Source organism: Hemiscyllium ocellatum, chromosome 9, assembly GCF_020745735.1.
Source record: "Hemiscyllium ocellatum isolate sHemOce1 chromosome 9, sHemOce1.pat.X.cur, whole genome shotgun sequence".
NCBI lineage: Eukaryota > Metazoa > Chordata > Chondrichthyes > Orectolobiformes > Hemiscylliidae > Hemiscyllium > Hemiscyllium ocellatum.
Window position 1 is genome coordinate 51,958,832 of NC_083409.1, and position 18,174 is coordinate 51,977,005.

Consider the following 18,174-nt stretch of genomic DNA (forward strand, 5'->3'; position numbering starts at 1 on the left):
TTGAATCTGATGACCTCCGTACCCCATCTGATACAACGCATCAATTCAGTTGGGGCCATTTAAGGATATAAGATTAACCTTGCAAATTTGGAGACTATACCTTTTGGGAACCTTAAGGATGTGCCAGGAGTTGAAGGTGGCCCTAAGTTCCCTTTTACGTGGTCACAGGCAGGGTACCTAGGCATTTTTATTCCCCCCCAACCCAAGTTTGATCTGTTATTTTAGACTAACTTGGCTCACTTGCTCGACAATATTAGGCGAGATCTCCACAGCTGGGAGGCTTTTCCAATTTCATGGCTGGGCCAAATATCTCTCATTAAGATAAATGTTCTTCCTCATTTGCTTTATCCCATGCGTATGCTCCCTATGTTGTTTTGAGATCAACACTGCAGAAGCTTATGGGATGATTTGGTTCCTTTGTCTGACATTGTGGACGGCCCCTCATCAAACTTAATAAATTGCAGTTGCTTCAAGGAGGGGGAGGAGTTGATTTCTCACGCATCAGGAGGTATCAATTGAGTTCCCTGCTATCCTTTGTCTGTGATTGGATAGGTAACAATCCAAACTTAATATGGCTAGATATTGAGGCCTCCCAAGCAAAATGCCTCTTATTAACCTGTTGTTCATGGATAAAATGAGGACAGTTATGGACCTAGCTGTACAGGACATTGGTTTGGCCACTGTTGGAATATTGCGTGCAATTCTGGTCTCCTTCCTATAGGAAAGACTTTGTGAAACTTGAAAGGGTTCAGAAAAGATTTACAAGGATTTTGCCGTGGTTGGAGGATTTGAGCTAAAGGGAGAGGCTGAACAGGCTGGGGCTGTTTTCCCCGGAGTGTTGGAGGTTGAGGCCTTATAGAGGTTTACAAAATTATGAGGGGCATGAATAGGGTAAATAGCAAAGTCTTTTCCCTGGGGTGGGGGAGTCCAGACCTAGAGGGCATAGGTTTAAAGTGAGAGAGGAAAGATATAGAAGAGACCTACAGGGCAACTTTTTCACACAGAGGGTGGTATGTGTATGGAATGAGCCGCCAGAGGAAGTAGTGGAGGCTGATACAATTTCAACATTTAAGAGACATTTGGATGGGTGTATGAATAGGAAGGGTTTAGAGCAATATGGGCCGGGTACTGGCAGGTAGAATTAGATTGGGTTGGGATATCTGGTCGGTATGGACAAGTTGGACCGAAGGGTCTGTTTCCATGCTGTACATCTCTATGACTCTATGACACTGCCGGAACCCCATTGTCATTAGTACAGTCAAGGTATGGAGGGTGATGCGTCAGAGTGTTGCTTATCCAAGACTTCGTCACTTACGCCTATTGTTGGCATGCCAGGGTTCTGACCAGGGATGATGGACTCAGGGTTCAAACGATGGGCAGTGAAAGGAGTTTCTCGTTTAGGAGACTTGTTTGAGGGTAAGGTTATGATGCCTTTTGAGCAACTTAGCCGTGGAGAATTTTTCCATTTTTTTCAGGTTAGGGATTTCATTCAGAAGAAGACTATGCTTCTCACTAAGCCCTATAAGCCCGATACAGAGAGAATGTTGCTATGTTCCACATGCACCCTTTTGGTTAGTGCCCTCTATCACCTGCTGGGTGGCAGGGCCTGACAGGATATTAACCAGTTATGTGAGGTCTGGGAGCAAGAGCTAGGAGTAGAGATCTCTTCTGAAACATGGGAGAACATATGGGAGAATGCTCCAAAGATCTCAATCTGTAATAGGACATGCACTACGCAGTTAAAAGTTCTGCACAGTGTGCCCCAAATGTAAAATAAGTGTAGGTACTCTTACCCATTGCTTCTGGACATGCCACGGGCTCCGTGTTTATTGGAGCGCTGTGGCGGGAGAGATAGGGAGGGTATTGAGGACTGAAGTCAAAGTAGACCCGATATTTCTCCTCTTCGGTCTACCGAATTTACCATCTTAAGACGGGCATGGGAAGAAACGATATAAATTCATGCATACTATGCACGGAAGAATATTCTGATGAACTGGGTGTCTGAGAACCCATTGGGCTTGCAGGGATGGCCGAAATTAAGTATGGAGCACATTCCCTTGAATCTTTTTACAAACATGGTGCACCACACAACAGACCATTTTTTATAAGACATGGCAGCCCTATTTGAGTTATTTAGGTATAGATTTGTCAGTTATCTTAACTAGGCCATTTGTTTAACCAGGATGGTTAGGTTTGTCAAGCCCTGGGCGCTGGGGGGGGTGGTCTCCTGAGTTAATACAGGTAAATATACAATGCTCCCGTTCCTTTGTTTGGGAGCTTTGCGCAGAGCATAGCTGTTCTGTATTTTGTGTTTTGTTTTGTTTTTTATTGCTTTTCTTTCTTTAATTTGATCTATTAGTTGTTTACTTATTTATTGGTGGTGCTTTGCACAGAGTTAGGGCTTGTTTTGTATTATAGAGTAGGTTAGTAAACAGTAGTTGTATTGTAATTTGTGGGTTTTTTCTTTTTGTTATACTGATATTTGTTATAAAATTATCGAAAAATACAATCAATATGCTTGTAAAGTTAAAAAAAATTTGCTAATAAACATATTTACAAAATAAAGTGCCAAGTGCTGGCAAATGGGACTGCATTAATTCAGGATATCTGAACGTCAGCATGAACGAGTTGGTTACCATGTTTTACATCTCTACGACAGATTGGGAGAAGAAAACAAGCCCCTGTCAGAAATGTAATGAACTTCTGGATTTTTTCTAAGGTAGTTTCCTGCAGCAACAGGTCCTGGGTGCAACAAGGGATAAGCAATGTTGGATTTAGTAATGAGGCAATTTAATTAGTAACTGAATTGTCATCAACATCGAACACAATCATATAATGATTGCAATTTGATAAATTTAGTATTTAAAAGCAAAAGGCATGAATCAGTAACAAAAGTTTCAGACTTAGGTCAGGCCAGTTTTAACAAGATGAGACCCAGACTGTGCAGAGTAAACTGGGGAAATCTGCTAATGGGTAAAACAACTGAAAAACAGTGAAAGATGTTGAAAGAAACATTTAACAATACAAAATTAATTTTATACCCAAGAGGAAAAAGTTCCACTTCACAGAAAAAGCAACCATAGAAACTAAAGAGGTTTGGGACAGCATAACACTAAAAGGGCTTACTCAAATGCAGACAAATAAAGCACAGATTTTGCTGAATGGGAAAGATACAAAGACCAGCAAAGCAACTTATAAGAGCTATTAAAAGGAATTATGAAAATAAACTTGCCACAGACATCAAAATCAATAAAAAGAAATTTTAGAGTTACATAAAGAGAAAATGGATGCTCAGGAGCATTGTTGGTCCATTAAAGACTGGAAGTGTGATTACTGTTATTGACTCTGGGGAAATTACTTTGTCTCAGTATTTATAGTAGAAAAGGATGATAGCTTGCTGGACGCCAGAGGAAAGTAATAGCAAATTGGAAACAAGGACAGGATAAAATTAGCACAAGTAAAACAAACAAATAAAAATAAATGGAATAAAAACGTGAAAAAACCCCAGGACTTGATCATTTCCATCTGAATGTGTTAAAACAAATTTGGGATCACATTGCAGATGCCCTAACTATAATCTTTGTGTTCCCTAGATATGGGAGCTGCTCCTCTGATTGAAAAATTGCATGTCAGCCCATTTTTAAAAAGGGAAAAGAAAAGAGGAAAAATCTAGAAATTACAGGCCTGCTAGCCTAACATCTGTTGTAGGGAAGTTGTTGGAATCTACAATCGAGAGTTAGGTAGCTTAACACCTTGAAATTTTCGGTTAATCAGGGAGAGCCAGCACGTATACATGACAGGAAGGTGATATCTGCCAAACCTCATTGACTTACTCAAAGTGGCTAAGGTAGTGGATCGAGGATTGCTATGGATGCTGTTTATGTGGACTTCCAAAAGACATTTGATAAATTTCAACATAAGAGATAGTTAGCTAAGGCAGAGATGCATGGGATTGTGTGTAAATTACTGACGTTGCTTGGAAATTAATTGAGTGGCAGGTGACAAAGTAGGGATAATGTGCAGGATGTGACCAGTGGTGTCCTACAAAAGGATTTATGTTATGGCCTCAATTATTTACATTAGTTATTAATGACTTAGATAATGACATAGAAAGTGATTTATCCACATTTGCAGATGTCCCAAAGTTAGGCAGCATTGTAGACATTGCAGAAAATAGCATAAAATTACAAAGGGATATTAATAGACAAAGTGAATGGACAAAACTGTGGCAAATGGAATTCAATGTAGGCAAGCGCGAGGTTATCCATTTTGGACCTAAGAAGGACAGATTAGGGTAATTTGTAGATGGTATGAAGTTAAATACAGTAGATGTACAAAGTGACTTGGGGTTTAGGCGCACAGATCTTTAAAATGTCACAAACAGGTAAAGAAATTAATCAAGAAAGTGAATGAAATGTTGGTCTTTATATCTAGAGGACTGGAGTACAGGGACACAGAAGCTATGCTGCAGTTATACCTTGGTTAGACCCCACACTTCAGGAAGGATAATATTGGCTTTGCAGGGAGTACAATGTAGGTTTACAAGGAGGATACCTGGACTTCAAGGGTTAAGTTTGAGGACAGCCTATACAGATTATGCCAGCTCCCTCTAGAATTTAGAAAGTTTGGGGCTGATGTGATGGAAGTTTTCAAAGTTTTTAATAGGAAAATATAGTGTAGACAAAGAAAGTCTTTTCCACTGTTGAGGGGGGTTTCTAAAACTAGGGAATGTATTCTGAGCATTAGAGTTAGACGGCTCGGGAGAAAATTTAGGAAAAATAAATGCAATGGGTGCTAGATGTTTGGAATTCTCTTTCACATTGAGCAGTGGATGCAAGATCAGTTGTTACTTTTAAAGCTGAGATATGTACATTAAGCAAAGGTATTAAGGGATATGAGTCAAAGGACAGTAAATGGAGTTAGGTCACAGATCAGTCATGATCTCATTGAATGGTGCACAGGCTCGAGGGACTGAATGGTCTACTTCTGTTCCTGTGCTTATTTTAGATTTGGAAATGGGAATTGCAGTTTACAACTCTGAACGAATAGTCAGAGCCTTTGCAGTATCCAGTCCTTTCTGGATATCATGTGGATAGAATAAAGTTTGCCAAAAACTAGTGTCTGCAATGGCAGGAATCTCCGAAGGAGACCAAGATGAATCATCCATTTGGCAATTCTGGGCTGAAGATTGTTGCAAATGCATTAGTTTTATCTTTTGCATTGGTGTGCTGGGCTCACCCATCATGGACAATGGGGATATTTATGGAACCTTCTCACCTAGTGAGTGTTTAATTGTCTATAGCTATACACAGCTATGTGGCCGACTGCAGAGCTTAGATCTGATCTGTTGGTTGTGGGATCGCTTAGCTCTATCACTTTCTGCTTATGTTGTTTTACAAACAGCTAGTCCTATAATGCAGCTTCACCAAGTTGGCTCCTCATTATGCCTGGTGCTGTTCCTAGCATGTGCACCTGCACTATTTATAAAACCAAGGTTGATCTCTGGTTTCTTGATAATGGCAGAGTGGAAGATATACCAGGCCATGAGGTTGCAAGTTGTGTTGAAGTACAATTTTGCTGTTGCTGATAACACTACAGCCATTAAAGACAGCATGCGGATTTTATTGGCTTGTGAATTTATTGCCCATCTCTCCAATTGCCCTGTAGGAGGTGCTGGTGAGCCACTTTCTTGCATGGCTGCAGTATATGGGAAGTAAGAATGCCAATACAGTTGTTGGGAGGGACGTCTACAACCTTGACCCAGTGACAGTGAAGGAATGGCAAGATAGTTCCAAGTCAGAATGGTGATGACTTAGACAACTTGCAGATGTCGTTGTTCCCACGATCTGCTGTATTTGTTCTTCTAGGTTATAGAAGTAACAGTTTTGTTGTTGAAAGAGCCTTGATGAGTTACAGTGTGTACTATCTACAAGAGACACTGCTGTATCGATGGTGAATGGAGAGAATGTTAAAAGTGGTGGAAATTGCAGTGATTCGCTTGTGTTAAGCTTGAAGGTTGTTAGAGCTGCACAATTCCAGGTAGATAGTGATCATTGCATCACGTTCCTGATTTGTGCCTTGAGATGATGGGCAAGCATAGGGGATACTGAAGCTGAGTTACTGATCACAAGATTCTGAGCCTCTGACCTGCTCTTGTTGCAGCAGTAGATATTTTTTATGGTTTCTGATTAATGGTAACACACAGGATATTTATAGTTGAGGATTCAATGATAATGCCATGATTAAGAAGAGAAATGAGTAAATTATCTCTTGTTTGAGATTTTCACTGCCTGACACTTGTGACACAAATGTTACTTGCCACTTATCAGGCCAAGCCTTGATATTGTCCAGGGTTTGATGCATTTGGACATGGACTGTTTCAAACATTACAATTAGCAAATGGTGTCAAACATTGTGCAATCATCTCTACTTCTGAGCTTATGATAGAAGACCAAACGAACAGTCATTGACAAAGCTGTTGATAATGGTTGGGCCCACTTCACTTCCTTGAGGACTTCTTGCAGTGATCGTCTTGGCCTGGAAACAGTTATTACACTGCAGAAGGTGGCCATTTGGTCTATTACATATGCATTAACTCTCCAAATGAGCATCATGACTTAATGCCATTTTCCAGCCCATTAACTATCACCTTGCCCATTGTTTCTATAGGTAATCATCTACTGTTCTCTTGAATGCCTTAATCAAACACTTTCACTACACTTGCAGGAAAATCATTTCAGACCTGAACCACTTTTCTCCACATTGCATTTACTTCCTCTATAAGTCACTTTAAAAGAAAGTGGAAACATTTTCTTGGTCTACTTTGTCCAAACTGCTCAAGAGTTCAAAAAATTCAATCAAATCTCCTTTCCAAGGAAATTAGCCACAACTTCTCCAATCAATCCTAATAACAATTCTTCAGTTTCTCAGTCCTGGAAAGATGCTCAGAAACTTCCTTGCTATAGTGGGGTGCCCTGAACTGTACCCAGTATTCAAAAGTGAGGTCCAAATAGTGTCTTATACAGGTTCAGCATAACCTCCTTGCTGTTGTACTCTATGCTCCTACTAAAACAGTGCTATTTATTAACTGCTCTATCCATTTGTGCTGTCACCTTTAATGAAGTATGAACATATGCACTCAGGTCTATCTGTTCCTGCAGCCTTTAGAGTACCCTTTATTTTATACTGTCTCTTCATGCGTTCTTCCAACAAACGTGCATCACCTCATGCTTCTCCACATTTAACTTCATCTGCCAGCTATCCATCCAATTTTTTAAAAGTGTCCTTTGAAGTTCACCTTACAGTTTACAATGCTTTGCACAAACTGCAAATTTTGAACTTCTCCCATGCACTTAACTTATTAATGCCACGTCAGAAAACACAAGGGCCCCAATTCCATCCCCTGGGGAACCACACTATAAACCTTCCTCCAGCCTGAAAAATTATCAATAGACTACTATCCTTATCACTCAGCCAATTCTATACCCACATTTCTACTGTCCCTTTTATTCTAATAATAACGTTTCTTTCAATATAGTGCCACGTAACAGACTTGAATGCTTTTTGTGGAAGCCCATGGGCGTTACATTAAAAGCATTGCCTTTATCACCCCTCTGTTACTTTTTCAAAGAACTCAAACAAGCTGGTTAAGCATGACTTTTTCTTACAAAACCCATTCTTGCTTCACCTAATTAACATTTGCTCTTCTGTCTTAATTCTATCTCAAATTATCGTTCTAGACATTTCCCATAATGGAAGTTAACTGACTGACCTGCAATTGCTGAGCTTATCTTTACAGCTATTTTTGAAGAAGAGCAATAATGTTTGCAACTCTCCAGTCATCTCATTCACACCCAAAGTGGGATTTGGTAAATTAAGCAAGACACTCAAATTAGAACATAATAACAAACCAGTTGGTTAAATGAAGAGAAGAATACAGTGGTGTCCATAAGACCATAAGACATAGGAGCAGAAATTAAACCATTCAGCTCATTCAATGGCAAAGCAGATTCTATCAGGGCTGATATGTTTCTCAACCCCATTCTTCTGCAACTCTTGATCCCCATTATACTCAAGAATCTCTCAGTCTTAAATAGCCTCAATGACCTGCCCCCCCCCCCCCCACAGCCTTCTGTGAGAATGATTTCCACAGACTCACCACTCTTTGGCTGAAGACATTTCTCCTTATCTCCATTCTAAAAGGTCTTCTTTATACTCTAAGGCCATTCCCTCGGGTCTTAGTATCTCCCACCAATGGAAACATCTTCCCAACATCTACTCTGTTCAGGTCATTCAGTATTTTGTATGTTTCAATTAAATCCCCTCTCATCCTCCTAAACTCCAAGTATAAACCAGAGTCCTCAAACATTCCTCATATGCTAAGCTTTTCATTCCTGGGACTATTCTTGTGAACCTACTCTGAACACAATCCAGGGCCAATGGGGCCAATACATCCTTCTGCAGATGTGGGGCCCAAAACAGCACACAATACTTCAAATATTGTCTAACCAGAGCCTTATTGAGCCACAGAAGTACAACATTGCTTTTATATTCAAGTCCTCTCAATAAATGCCATCATTGCATTTACCTTCTTAACTAGAGACACAACCTGCAAGTTTACTGAGAGTGAATCCTGGACTGGAATTCCTAAGTCTGATTGCACTTCAGGCTTCTAAATTTTCTCCCCATTTGGAAAGAAGTGCATGCCTCTATTCTTCCTACGAAAGTGCATGCCCTTACACTTTCCCACATTGTACTCCATCTGCCACTTCTTTGCCCACTCTCCTAAACTTCCTAAATCCTTCTGCAGCCTCCCCACCTCCTCAATGCTACCTGTCGCTCTACCTATCTTTGTATCATCTGCAAAGCTAGCTAGAATGCCCTCCATTCCATCTAGATCGTTAGTGTATAGTGAAAAGTTGTGGTCCCAACACTGACCCTTGCAGAATACCACTGGTCACCTGCTGCCAGCCTGAAAAAGACCCCTTTAATCCCACTCTCTGCTTTCCGCCAGACAGCCAAGCTTCTGTCCATGCTAGCACCTTGCCTCTGACACCATGGGCCCTTATCTTACTCATAAGTTTCCTGTGCAGCACCTTGTCAAAGGCTATCTTGAACTCCAGGTAGATAATATTTATTGGCTATCCATGTTCTAATCTGCTCATTACTTCCTTAAAAGATTTCCAGTAGATTTCTCAGGTATGACCTCCCTTCGATGACACCTTGCTGACTTCATCCTGTTTTACCATGCACTTCCAAGTATTCAGAAATCTCATCCTTCACAATGGATTCCAGGATCTTATCCAAAACCAAAGTTAGGTTAATTAGTCTGTAATTTTCCAGCTTTTGCCTTACTCCCTTTTTAAATGGGTGTCACAATTACACTTTTCAAGAATTCTGGGGCCCTCCCACTAGCAGTTACTGAAAGATCATCATTAATGCTTCCACTCTCTCTTCAGCTATTTCCCTTAGAACTCTGGGGTACAGTACATCTGGACCAGATGACTTATCAGGTCATTCAGTTTTTCTAGTACCTTCTCCTTGGTGATGGCCACCATACTCAATGCTGCCCACCACCCCCCAACTCAAATTTTTGGGATATTATTCGTGTTTTCCACCATGAAGACTGAGCAAAGTAATTATTCAGTTCCTCAGCCATTTCATTATCCCCACTATTATCTCTCCAGTGTCATGTTCCAGTGGTCCAATGTCCACTTGTGCCTCACTTTTGCCCTCTACATATCTATAGAAACTCTTACAGTCTTCCTTTATATTACTGGCTAACTTACCCTCATATTTTCTGTTGGCCTTTGTAAGCTTCCCACTGCCCTTCGCCACATTATATGCTTCCTCTTTTGCTCCAGTGGTCAGAATTGGGACAACTGACCTTTTTGAGAAGATCACTTAAAATCTAGGTCAAAGCTGCAGTGTTTCCTTTCAGATAAAATTGTTTATTTTATTTCCATGTTTTGCAAAGAAAATTATAGCAATCAGGAGGCTATAAATTTGTAAAGCATATGGGTAACATTTAACATGGAGATATATGAAATGATACATTTTGGAAGGAAGAAAATCCAAATCAATTGAATATAAAAGCCAAACCAACTGAAAAGGATGATTTCAAGGTGGAAGGAGGCAGGAAAGAAATGATTCACGTACATTAGCAAAATGGAGGTGCAAGTTAATCAAGTGGTTAATAAAACAAAAAAGGGATCCTGAGCTTTACAAATAGAGGCATAGACTACAAAAAGCAAAGAAATGATGCTAAATCACAGTTAAGCCTTAGTTGGCATAGAATTATATTCAGAGCACTGTTAGATGGTCAGCCCAATTCACTATGCTGTATGAATTGTGACACCATCCTCTAGTTTATTGCATCGTAACAATTAGTTACAGGTCACATCTATATGATGGACATTGCTAAAGAGACTTCAAAGATGGCTAAATGTTAGGTTTCATTCCTACAAAATGCGAAGATCACATGACATTAGAGTGGGTGGCATTTACAGCAAGTCTCCACATTAACCCTTTCAGACCCACTACAAAAGGCACAGTATTTTAAGGAACAATGTCAAGTGCACAGAGAAGTATATAGAGATTAGATTATTTTAAATGAGGAAATAAATGCATTATTGCCAAATTTGCAAATGACAAAGTTGGGTGAAAGAATGAGCTGTGTGGAGGATGCTTAAGTGTGACTTAGATAAGCTACATGGGAAAATATAAGAAAACTACAACATAATCTGCATGAAATGAGAGGTTATCCACTTTGGGAACAAATTCAAGGTGGCAGATTATCTGAATGGTTAGAAATTGAAAAAAGGAATAGTAATGAAACCTGGGTATCTTCATACTACAGTCACTGAAGGTAAGCATGCAGGTAGTCAAGAAGGCAAATGGTACATTGAGTGAGAGGTTGGAATATAGAATCTGGGATGTCTTGCTGCAATTGTTCAGGGCCTTGGTGAGACCACAGCTAGACTACTGTGTGCAGTTTTGGTCTCCTTATCTGATGAAAGATGTTCTTGCTATAGAGGGAATGAGTGAAGTTTAACCGATTGATTCCTGGAGAGGCAAGACTGATGTATCCAGAGAGATGGAATTGGTCAAGATTACATTTGCTGGAGTTCAGCAGAATGAGAAGGAATGTCATTGAAACCAATAAAATTCTAAAAGGGTAGATGGAGGAATAATGTTCACAATGGAGTACAGAACCAGGTGTCATTGCCTCAGTGCTAGGACTGAGAGGGGAAGAAGTCTTTCACCCAGACTATAGTGAACCAATGGAATTTGGTACAGAAAGCAGTAGAGGACAAAACATTATATGATTTAAAGGAGGAGTTGGTTATAGAACCTGGGGCTAAAGGAATTAGGGGGAAAAGCAGGCACAGATTTTCGAGTTGGATGATGAACCTCAATCATAATGAATGGCAGAACGGGGCCAATTGGCTACTTCTGCTCCTGTTCACTACGTCTTATGTTTCTGTTTATGGAGAACCCATGGAACAGGGTTTAAAATGGTGGAGATTTAACATGACAGTTAAAAGTAAAAAGGGTTATGATAGAATAACTAAAGTAAGTTTCCACTGGCTGAAAGTTTTCTAATAAGTGGGCACAGATTTAAGTGATTAACCAACAACAATGGGAGGGGAGAAGGTTGAGGAAGCGGGTGCAAAAAGAACTGCTTATTGTGCAAGTTATAGAGTCATAGAGATGTATACGGAAACAGACCCTTCGGTCCAACCTGTCCATGCCGACCAGATATCCCAACCCAATCTAGTTCCACCAGCCAGTACCCAGCCCATAGCCCTCTAATGATCCGACAAATTGTCTGAAAGGATAATAGCAGATTTATTAGTAACTTTTAAAGTGAAATAGGATCTGTGTTTGAAGAGGAAATATTTTCAGGACTTTGGAGAAAAGAGTATTGAAGTGGCTTTGATGGTATACTTTGGTACATGCTCCAGCTGTTTGAACATGTGCTGCATAGCTTCCTTTTGTGCTGCATGATTTTAGTTTATGGAAAAAACCTCTCATTCAATCTCTTTTTCTTGAATTTAAGGAACCACCACAAAAATATCTTGACCGGTTTCACCTCTCAAATTGCATAATGTGGAGGTGACGGTGCTGGACTGGGGTGGACAAAGTTAAAAATTATACAACACCAGGTTATAGTCCAACAGGTTTATTTGGAAGCACTAGCTTTCAGAGCACTGCTCCGTCATTAGGTAACTAGTGGGGCAGGATCAAAAAACACAGAGTATGAACAAATTACCATTTTAATTGCATGAAACTATGATATTTTGCTATAAATTCTGTGCCTTATGATCCTGCACCACTAGTTACCTAATGAAGGAGCAGCATTCTGAAAGTTAGTACTTCCAAATAAACCTGATGATGTGATTTTTAACTTAATTTGCATAGCTTTATTTAGTGAATGATTTCTAGAGAATTTGTACATTCCCTTCAAAATTACAGGTCAGGTGGATTGGCAATGCTAAATTGTCGATAGTGACTAAGGATGCGCAGGCTATATTGATTAGCCATGGGAAATGTAGGGTCATGGGGGTGGGGGTGGGGGTGGGGAGAGTGGGTCTTGTGGGATTTCATTTGAGGGTCAGTGTGGATTCAATGGGCTGAATGGCCTCTTTCTGCAGTGTAGGGATTCTATAATCCTAACTCTATGAAAAATTTGAAAGAAACAAAACATCGAAAGAAAATCCTCATTAATAGCAATCTAATTCTAGCTACTCAACATGGTTGGAGGATTTGATGGGAGAGAAAAGATATAAAGGAACATCTCATTGCTTAATAAAAATTTTAGTTGTAATTTGTAGGGCAACTTAATTGGTTCAATATTCTGAATACAAATTAGTTGAGTACCTTATTAGCTGAAGAGCAAACAACAGAAGTTGTTGAATGTTGAGGTTTAGTACCACAGACACTTTGCAGGAAATGAATAATTTTTTGTCTGTTGTGTAATGGTACCATCTGCAGTTGAGATTTAAGCCCATTTACTTTAAAACTTGCCAGCTAATATTTCAAATTAATCAGAATGACAACTTGGAATGCTCACTTAACAAATGGAACTTTGATTTAAATTTCTACATATTCCTTGTATTACCAAATGCATCTGATGCCTGGTCAGTTAATGAATGGAACTTTCTTTTTAAGTTCAACGCCTAGTTTATTATGATTCATTCGGACCTTGAACTGAAGTCATGTCTGAAGGGTGAATGGGTAGAAGTCCAATTTTCAAACTTTATATTAGTCTTGAACTTTTCAGTATCCAAGGAATTTGCAAAGTATTTAATATTCTGAAAAAGCTGACAAAATTAGAATTGAATATGCAGCATGTCTATTATTCTGCTTGGTTACAATGAAAACAATTGATTTTGGTGACAGTTGCAATAAATTCATTCAAACTTACCTTTCCCAAATGGATCTCTATTATTCACTATAATCAATCTATGCACTTTGTTTCATGAATATTTTGGTATTTAAAGCACAACTCAGAATAGCTAAAAGATCAATACCTCTCCAAAATATCTGAAAGATATGTTCTCCTATAGGCCCCGTTGAACTGGAGTTGTTCCCTTACTAGTAAATTGAGTATGCCTAACCACAAGATTGCTTGTACTTTAGCTAGTGTAACTATAATAATTCAACATGCTGGAATGAAATTTGTTAGTTAGCAATATTAATAGAAGTTCTATTTACTTATGGTCAATTGAGTAGTAATTTGTTTTCTTCAGAACTAAAATTTCTACCTGGATGTTATCAGTAGCCTTTTAGAACTGGCAATTTTTCTTCAGAATAAGCAAATCAGTGCATTTCTGTAATCTTAGCTTCTCGGATACAGTTGCTGCTTTACATTGAGTTTTCAATTTAGGACATTTAAACTTAAATAGACAATAAAATGCATGTTTGAAAATAGATACCATTTAATAAAAATGTCCCTTAAATATTCTAATAATTATGATTCGATTCAGGTGATTTAGAACACTAGAGCTTTTACTTCTACTTTGTTGACAATTCCTAAATCATGAATGGTTATATACAGTAGAATCTTCTCTAGTTAGTCATATGACTAACAGAGTGGGAAAGCAGAAGTACGGTTAATGAATTGAGTTTGCCTAGATCAGACAATCTTACATTGTGATGAGCAAGTCTTCAGGCATTGTGAAGGTTAACTTGATTAAATCAAGTAGATGTTAATTTAAAAAGTAGCAACTTATTTTTTCATGAAACTCAGTCATAATAGCTATTCAGCTTAGAATATGTTTTCAGACTAAATGAAACCATGCTTTTGATTCACAATCAACAAGCTTTCTTGAACACAAGATTTCCCAGTGCATCCTTGCCTTCCAGATAATGAAATATTATACTCAGACAAAGATGCTAACAGGATGGACAAGAAATATCCCCTAGTGCATCCAATACAGCCCACACAGCTTTGTCTTGAAAATGAGAAATCTTACTCAAACTAAGAGCTCTAGTCTCTCCTACAAGCTCAAAATCCACTTTGTTTAATCCCCTCAAGATCTTGTGTTTCATTATGAAAGTGAGGGGAGATCTTAAAAACCGTCCCAGTGGATTGCTTTTTTAGTTTGCATTCCTTCAAACCTGAAGTGGTTGAACATGAGTGAGGATAGCCATAATTCTTGCACAACTGCAGGAGTCTTGTTGTGCAAGTTAAACGTATTACTGCAACAAAGTATAGATGACTTAACATTACCTACACTACTACAGAAACTGTTAGGAGCACTCACCAGGTCTGTCCCCTACCAATTCCCATTTTTCTCTCCTCTAATTTTTGGGATATCAGACACTAAGGGATGCTTCCTGCAATCAGTCAATCAAGTATTAACCCTTTCAGACCCAAAAACATCAAGTACTTTTCTTAATTATTATGTATTTGTTTACATATTTACCTTTAACACTAACTCATTTCCCATTCATAAAAAGTGTTTGACTTTACAAATTCAGATGATCAGGAGATATCAATAAGCTCCACAAATATGTTATGTTCTCTTTAGATGGTTGGAGGGCATATTTTTGAGAGAATTAATTTCCATTTCTTTCACAAAGAACTTTGACAGCATTAAAGAATAGCTGTGCCTCACCAATGTAGTCCCAGCCATAGCAGGTGGGTTTCTTGCCACTTTTTTTTGGATCTTTGGACAATAGTTTTCTCCTCTTTTTGATATCTTCCATGGAGTTGCATGCAACATATCTTCAACTTGTGTCAATGGAAATGGGTTCTCCTTTTGCATGTAAATCTAGGTAGACCTTTTATTTTATCTTGAAAATTTGGGCTTTATCCTTCCCCAGCTGACTGAATAATTCATGAAACAAACTTGTTCATTGCCTTAACAGAGTCACCTAAGATGAAATTTTAAACATAGAAAATAGAAATGGGGATAGGCCACTCTGCATTCGATATAATTATGACTGATAATCCAACTCAATACACTGTTCCACTTTCTGCCTGTACTCTTTGATTCCTTTAGGCCCAGAACTATATCTAACTCCTCCTTAGAGTCAGAGATGTACAGCATGGAAACAGACCCTTCGGTCCAACCTGTCCATGCCAACCAGATAACCCCACCCAACCTAGTCCCACCTGCCAGCACCTAGCCCATATCCCTCCAAACCCTTCCTATTCATATACCCATCCAAATGCCTCTTAAATGTTGCAATTGTACCAGCCTCCATCACATCCTCTGGCAGCTCATTCCATACACGTACCACTCTGTGCGTGAAAACATTGCCCCTTAAGTTTCTTTTATCTCTTTCCCCTCTCACCCTGAACCTATGCCCTCTAGTTCTGGACTCCCTGATCCCAAGGAAAAGACTTTGTCCATTTATCCTATCCATGCCCCTCTTAATTTTGTAAACTTCTTGAAGGTCACCCCTCAGCCTCCGACACTCCAAAGAAAACAGCCCCACCTGTTCAGCCTCTCCCTGTAGCTCAGATCCTCCAACCCAGGCAACATCCTTGTAAAGAACAGATTCAAATGTTTTCTTGATTGATGTAATATCCTTCACTGGTGGTGGGGATTCTTTGACGAGTTGGACATTTTGCTCGAATTGTCTGAATAGATTTGTTGCTCACTATGCTGTGTAGTAGTCTGACTCAGCTCAATTGCAATTGCCTATTGCAGCACTTCCTTTCAGGTGATAAGGAGATGCCAGTTGCTGTCTCCTTAGTTGTTTGATGAATGATTATAAACTATTACTACTGTTTGGAAAGTCAGGTCTTGAAAACCCTGAAAAGAAGATGACAGCTTGGGTCGGTCACTGGGTCTCCAGCCTTCCAAAGATCCCAAATGCTTTAACACTATTTTGATCAACATTTCAGCTATGCACTAGCCATTGATTTATAATGACTCAATATGACATGTTTTTAGATTCACTCCCTTAATTTACTAAGCTCATTATCAAATGTGTTTTCTTGTTTACCTTGGCAATGTCAATTTCAAACATTTGTGAAAATGCACTATTACTCTTCTTTTGAAACTCAATATTGCCATTAAAATGTAACTATTTTTGAATGTTGTTTCTTTCAAAAGTACATCACATCACACCATCTACATTGGCATGCAATTGCATTGACATGGTATTCACCCATTCCACTGACTTATTAGATTAGACTTAGATTAGACTTACAGTGTGGAAACAGGCCCTTCGGCCCAACAAGTCCACACCGACCCGCCGAAGCGAAACCCACCCATACCCCCACATTACCCCTTACCTAACACTACGGGCAATTTAGCATGGCCAATTCACCTGACCCGCACATCTTTGGACTGTGGGAGGAAACCGGAGCACCCGGAGGAAACCCACGCATGTCCTTTTAAAGTATATTAACCTCAATTCTTCTTGGATTGCCAATTTTATATCATCCACAAAATTGAAAATTGAACTCAACATATCTTCAGAGCAGGCTTGAGGGGCTAATATGGCCACTCCAGCTCTTGCGTTCCCGCTTTCTACTTTCCAAGTTAGTCTGTTGCACAGTGCTTCAATATTTTTTTAAAGTGCTTGTACAAAACACCCCCCCCTCCCTTATTTAATTTAAAGTACCAGAGAGATTTGAAGAAAATTTAACAAGGTTAGTCAGACATGATTATCCACACTGACTGTACCTTATTATCCAATGATTTTCTAAGTGAAAATTAATTTATATCTTCAACATGGTTTTTAATCATTTTCCCCAACTCAGGCATTAAACTGATTGATCATAGTTGTTTGCTTTCTTCACCTCTCATCTTTTTTGGATTGGGCTGTTACAGGTACAATCGTCCAGTCATTGAAAATTTGGAAATTAAGAGACTATGGTCAAAGCTTCTATTATTTACCTTTCTTCTCTCAGAAATCTAGAGTTCACCCCTTCCAGACCATTAGTTATGAATTTTTAGTCAAGACAAACCATTTAATAAAAGGACAAACTGTCCCTTCTACCTACTTCAGGGAATCAAATTGATATCACCAACCTATTCCATCTCAAATATATACATTTCTCAAAATCCACATAACTCACTTTCACATCAGACATCAAAATTTCAAACTGAGTCATTAAAGAGCATGATACTCATTCTACCTTAACATCAATCTTTGTTGAATACTGAGCTTCCTATATTTAACAACAAAACAAACTGTTTATCATTTCTATAACTTTGCTCCTTTTTAAGTAGATATTCTTCTCAGTTAGAAAATTAACTGGAACATTTCTGGCATATAAGTGGGACTTGATGAGTAATGTTCAAATCAAATCATTTCCAATATTATTCGATATCAAGGCTCACTGGAAACCACAATTTCTAAAGAAATACTAATTTCACAATGTTTATGGAGAACATTTGCTTGCATTGGCAGGATGTTGCCCTTCGCCTGCTCAGACTGAGTTTGGTAAGAAACTTCAACAAATCTGATCTTGCTGGGTCACTCCCATCAACTTCACAAACACTATAAAAAGGGCTGATGATTTGATACTGACATTTATAAAACGGTTGAAATTTGACTTCACATATGGTGAGTACTCAAACTAACAGAAAAATCTTAATGTAATATTATTGATTCAAACATTCTACCTTATTTAGTAATGCAACCTTTTGAAGTTAGTGTATTAGCTTTTTAAAAGAAAAAACTAAGATTTATTTTAAGAAAGGT